Genomic DNA, 6,065 nt, shown 5'->3' on the forward strand with positions numbered 1-6,065 from the left:
AAAAGCATAGAATCATAGAAGACTAGCGTTGGAAGAGACCTCAGGAGTTCATCTAGTCTAACCCCCTCCTGAAAGCAGGACCAACCCCAACTAAATCATCCCAGCCAGGACTTTGTCAAAACAGGCCTTAAAAACCTCTATGGATGGAGATTCCACCACCTCCTCAGGTAACCCATTGCAGTGCTTTACCATCCTCCTCGTGAAATAGTGATTCCTAATATCCAGTCTACACCTCCCGCACTGCAACTTGAGACCATTACTCCTTGTTCTGTCATCTACCACCACTGAGAACAGCCAAACTCCATTCTCTTTGGAACTCCACTTCAGGTAGTTGAAGGCTGCTTTCAAATCCCCCCTCACTTTTCTCTTCTGCACACTAAACAAGCCCAGTTCCCACAGCCTCTCCTCGTAAGTCATGTGTCCTAGCCTCTGATCATTTTCATTGCCCTCCACTTCACTCTATCCAATTTGTTCACAGACTTTCTATAGTGGGGAGGGGGGGACTAAAAATGGACCCAATACTCCAGATGTAGCCTCACCAGTGATGAATAGAGGGAAACAATCACTTTCCTCAATCTGCTGGCAATCCGCCTACTAATGCAGCCCAATATGTTGTTGGCCTTCTTGGCAACAAGGGCACACTGCTGACTCATATCCAGCTTCTCATCTATTGTAATCCCCTGGTCCTTTTCTGCAGAAGTACTGCTTAGCCAATCGGTCCCCAGCCTGTAGTGGTGCATGGGATTCTTCCATCCTAAGTGCAGGACTCTGCACTTGTCCTTGTTGAACCTCATCAGATTTCATTTGGCCCAATCCTCCAATTTGTCTAGGTCACTCTGGACCCTATCCCTACCCTCCAGTGTATCTACCTCTCCAGCGAAGCTTAGTGTCATCTGTGAACTTGCTGAAGGTGCAATTCATCCCACCATCCAGAACATTAATAAAGATTTTGAATAGTTTTATGATACTGTCTCCTGGTAACTAACAAGAAGCTGTTTCTAATCATGGTCATGAACACAATACCTTTGCAATACCTGTGCAAGACTTTCAAAAAGTCCTGAGAAAAAGACTGCTGGTCTGTGTTTCAGCAAAGAGTAGGGCAGAGGTGCAGGAAAGGGGAGTGTAATATGGTAGTACGTAATTATCACCTTACATGAGAATGGCTGAAGTAACTTGCACACTGAAGAGGATATTAGTGCAAACCTACTGCTTGCACTATTTTGGCATTAAGTGATGCCAACCCTTTCTCCACTCAGATGAAGTAACTGTTCGTATCAACTTGTATCTTTGCAGATAGCTACAGACCCTTGCACGGGGAGAGGGAGCAGTACCTCTAAGGATGGAGAGAAACCTGTAGGATGATCAGACTTTCTGGATTCAGTCAATGTTGGCCAGGCAACATACATCAGCTTCTCCTGGAGGGATTCTAAGGGAACAGAGTGTATCACCAGGAACATTTGTTGAGGGAAAATGAATAGAGCCTAGTTCTTATCGAATTNAAGAAGTGGGCTGTAGTCCACGAAAGCTTATGCTCTAATAAATTTGTTAGTCTCTAAGGTGCCACAAGTACTTCTGTTCTTCTTTTTATGTACAAGAGAGTGAGAGCTCAGGGAATGGATATTTACTATACTGACCCCAATGCCTGTTACCACTCCGGGTACAGGCTACAGACTGACAGAACAGAACCTGAGGAGAAATAGTCAGCTACTAACCCAGGGACAGAGGAACCACTAGACTTTTGTTTGCAGAGAAGCGACTGAATGAGGGCTGAGAAACTGCAATTTTTACAGGTCCTGAAGAAATTCAGATGACAGAAGCTACATTTTAAGTCCCACTGTAACCTGAGAAATCATCTCTGAATAAATATCAGAGGGGAAAGAATGGGTTGACATGTGTGTACTAAAGTACAGATGTGGAAATGTTATGCCAAAACTTGTAATACAAATTTTACATATCAAACTTTCAGGACATGCAGGTATATTGAAAGCCATGAGCAGAGTTGTTGGAAACTCTACAGGAAGGAGCAGTGGTAACATTACTGCTTAATAGCTTTTGCTTTAGAAAGTATATCAGAAATACTCCACAAACTATTTGGAAAGGTTTTATGCTATGAACTCCTTGCTGAGTGAATCATAGAATCATAAAAGATTAGGGTTGGGAGACCTCAGGAGGTCATATAGTCCAACACCCGGCTCAAAACAGGACCAACACCAACTAAATCATCCCAGACAGGACTCTGTCAAGCCAGGCCTTAAAAATCTCTAAGGATGGAGATTCCACCACCTCCTTCGGTAACCCATTCCAGTGCTTCACCACCCTCCTAGTGAAATAGTGTTTCCTAATATCCAACCTAGACCTCCTCCAGTGCAACTTGAGACATTTGCTCCTTGTTCTGTCATCTGCTACCACTGAGAACAGCCAAACTCCATTCTCTTTGGAAACCCGCTTTAGGTAGTTGTTGAAGGCTGCTATTAAATCCCCCCTCATTCTTCTCTTCTGCAGATTAAATAAGCCCAGTTCCCTCAGCTTCTCCTCATAAATCATGTGACCCATCCCCCTCATCATTTTCGTTGCCCTACGCTGGACTCTCTCTAATTTGTTCGCATACCTTCTGTAGTGGGGGGACAAAAACTGGACCCAATACTCCAGATGTAGCCTCACCAGTGCTGAATAGAGGGGAATAATCACCTCCCTAGATCTGCTGGCAATGCTCCCAGTAATGCAGCTCAATATGCGGTTCACCTTCTTGGCAACAAGGGCACACTGCTGACTCATATCCAGCTTCTCATTCACTGTAATCCCTAGGTCATTTTCTGCGGAACTGCTGCTTAGCCAGGTGGTCTCCAGCTGGTTGCGGTGCACAGGATTCTTCTGTCCTAAGTGCAGGACTCTGCACTTGTCCTTGTGAACCTCATCTGATTTCTTTTGGCCCAATCCTCCAATTTGTCTAGGTCCCTCTGGACAATATCCCTTCCCACCAGTGTATCTACCTCTCCTCCCAGCTTAGTGTCATCTGTGAACTTGCTGACAGTGCGATCCATTCCATCATTCAGATCATTAATGAAGATGTTGAATAGTTTTGTGATACTGTCTCATGGTAAAAACAAGAAGCTCTTTATAATCACGGTCACAAACACAATATCTCTGCAATACCTGTGCAAGACTTTCCAAAAAGTCCTGAGAAAAAGACAGCTGGTCTGTGTTTCATCAAAGAGTGGAGCAGAGATGCAGGAAAGGGGATTGTAATACTGGTTGTATGTAATTTTCACCATTACCTTTTACACAAGCATGGCTGAAGTAACTTGCACACTGAAGAGGATATTAGTGCAAACCTACTTATTGCACTATTCATACATTTGTGACATTAACCCCTTTCCCTGCCCAGATGAAGTAACTGTCCATGTCAGCTTGTATCTTTGCAGATAGCTTCAGACCCTTGCATGGGAAGAGGGAGCAGTTCCTGTGAGGATGAAGAGAAACCTCTAGGATGATCAAACTTTCTGGATTTTGTCAACATTGGGCAGGCAAAGAACTTCAGCTTCTCCTGGGGAGATTCTTGGGAGTGAGAGTGTATCACTGGGAGCATTTGTTGAGGGAAAATGAATAGAGCCTGGTTCTTATCAAATTTACACATCTAAATCTGGATTGATGCATTTGAAGTCAAAAACAGTTAATTCAGAGTGTGGCTCTGGAAATTTATCCCATGTACTGCAAAGAGTCAGTGGCATAATCTGGACTCTCAGGAGTGGAGAAAATAATTATATATATAATTTATAAATATCTTCAATGCAGCACAGCTAAATGAAATGACTGTTTTCACCATGCACTTGCCATGTGTTTGTACACGTCATTTTACAATGGGCCACACTCAGAAGTGAGGGTCAGAAAGGGTGTCTGTGGGAAGCTCACAATTGTAAAAACACACAGTGCTCAAGTAGGGTGCAGAACTCCTAGCGACAATCTATCAATGGGGCTAATAACCTAGCAGGATTCAAAGAGGGACTGGATGTTTATATGGGTAACCAGAAAATCCAATTACACAAGTGAGGTCTGATTTAAAAACCCTTGGAATGGCTCTAAACCTTCCTGATTTACACCACAAAATATCTGTAACCACTGGGTTTCGCGGGAAACTTTGGGAGCAGGTTATCTCATAGCTGCCTATTGCAGGGCTCCTTCCACCTCCCTCTGAAGCACGTGGAACTGGCCAGTGGATACTGCGATAGATGGACTACAGGTCTGATCCAGTCTGGCAATGCCTATCTTGCTACTGGTGGCCTAAATCCAAGACTTTGTTTTTGCTGATTTTTCTTTAGCTCCTGCAAGTCTCCAGACTTGTATTAAGAACAGGAAGATGCCTCGTTCAATATCATCTAGTTTTCTGTTCTTTTTCCTTTCAGGAAGGAAAGTTCAAAACTCCTTGGATCTGCCCAGTACATAATGTCAGATGTCAATGACACCAAATTCAAATCCGCAGTGTTCCTTTTCACTGGGATACCTGGGCAGGAAGATGTTCATCTCTGGATCTCCATCCCCTTCTGCTTAATGTATGTTATTTCCATAGTCGGAAATTCAGTCATTCTGTTCATTATAAAAACAGATCCAAGCCTCCATGAGCCCATGTACATTTTCCTTTCCATGTTGGGCTTCACAGACCTTGGATTATTGATAGCCACCATACCCACTGTACTGGGCATATTCTTGTTTAACTATAGGGAGATCAGCTTTGATGCCTGTTTTGCCCAGTTGTTCTTTATCCAGTCACTTCAATGTATTGAATCTTCCGTGCTCATGTTGATGGCCTTTGACCGCTTCATCGCAATCCGTGATCCACTGAGATATGTCTCAATCTTAACCCTGCCGAGAATAGCCAAGATGGGACTGGTGTGTGTTCTAAGAGGGGTGGCCGTAATACTCCCATTCCCCTTTCTCCTGAAACGATTCCAATACTGTCAAGCGAATGTCCTCTCCCATTCTTACTGCATGCAACAGGAGGTCATGATATTGGCTTGTTCGGATATCAGTGTCAACAATATCTATGGCTTGTTTATTACAGTCCAAACGGTGATGTTGGACTTGCTGCTCATCTTCCTCTCTTATGTGATGATCCTCAAAACAGTGTTGAGCATCTCATCCCACAAGGAGTTCCTCAGGGCCCTGAACACCTGCGTCGCCCACCTCTGTGCTGTCCTGCTCTTCTACACACCAGAGTTCAGCCTGACTTTGATACACAGATTCGGGAAGGGCTCTTCTCCCTTGCTTCCAATTGTCCTGGGCAATGTCAACCTGCTGGTTCCTCCTCTGATTAACCCAATCGTGTACAGCATGAAAAGCAAACACCTTCGTTCGAGGATAGTCAGGGTGTTCGTGAAGTGAAGGGTCAGTTTATCACTCGGCCCCAGTGCTGGTGGCAAAGGAAACAAGAAACACAGGACACGGCGACTTATTCCATCCTAGACCCTTCTATCTGTGATGACATGAGCTACTGATCTCCACTCTGTCCAGACAAGTTCAGATGGGGTCTAAGGCCTGAAGCAATGGTATAGGGGTTGTCTCCACCCACTATTGAGGGAGGGCAGGGCACTGGGGGAAGGAGACCAAGGCAGGCAGCAGCATTTACCATGTGACTGTGTTCATGGAGAGCCAGGGAACCAGTAGGATGTTGGCCCATAAAGAGCCATATCGGTGGCTGCTCCGACCTCAGATTTCCTGTCAATACTCTTAATAAAGAGAAAGGACGTGGATGATGTTTCCCATTACACCTGGTCTGTCACTGTCTTGTCTCTGGTTAAACATCCTTGGGCCATGAAAAAAGCTGCAGAGCTGTTTCGCAGTCACATTTCTGGCCCTTCCTGAGCACCCTGGGTGCTGCGTGATCCTTGAGGTTTGCGCCAGCTGGGGACAGGGGCTATTCAAGGGGCACAGACACCCACCCTTCCCCTACGCCCTCAGCCTGGTGCTTGAGACTGAGTCATGTCAGAGACATCATTAATGTAGGAGCTGCAAGAGAAGCCATTCAGGCAACGCCCTCGTCATCACCACCGCTGGTGCACACCTGATGAGCT

At 45.1% G+C, this 6,065-nt stretch overlaps 1 pseudogene; it reads left to right on the top strand.

Annotated features, from left to right (window-relative positions):
* The first annotated feature begins 1,339 nt into the window (after positions 1 to 1,339).
* Positions 1,340 to 5,376, top strand: LOC117872197 (annotated as a pseudogene).
* The last annotated feature ends 689 nt before the right edge of the window (positions 5,377 to 6,065 follow it).

The sequence above is a fragment of the Trachemys scripta genome, chromosome 1 (assembly GCF_013100865.1).
Source record: "Trachemys scripta elegans isolate TJP31775 chromosome 1, CAS_Tse_1.0, whole genome shotgun sequence".
NCBI classification, from domain to species: domain Eukaryota; kingdom Metazoa; phylum Chordata; order Testudines; family Emydidae; genus Trachemys; species Trachemys scripta.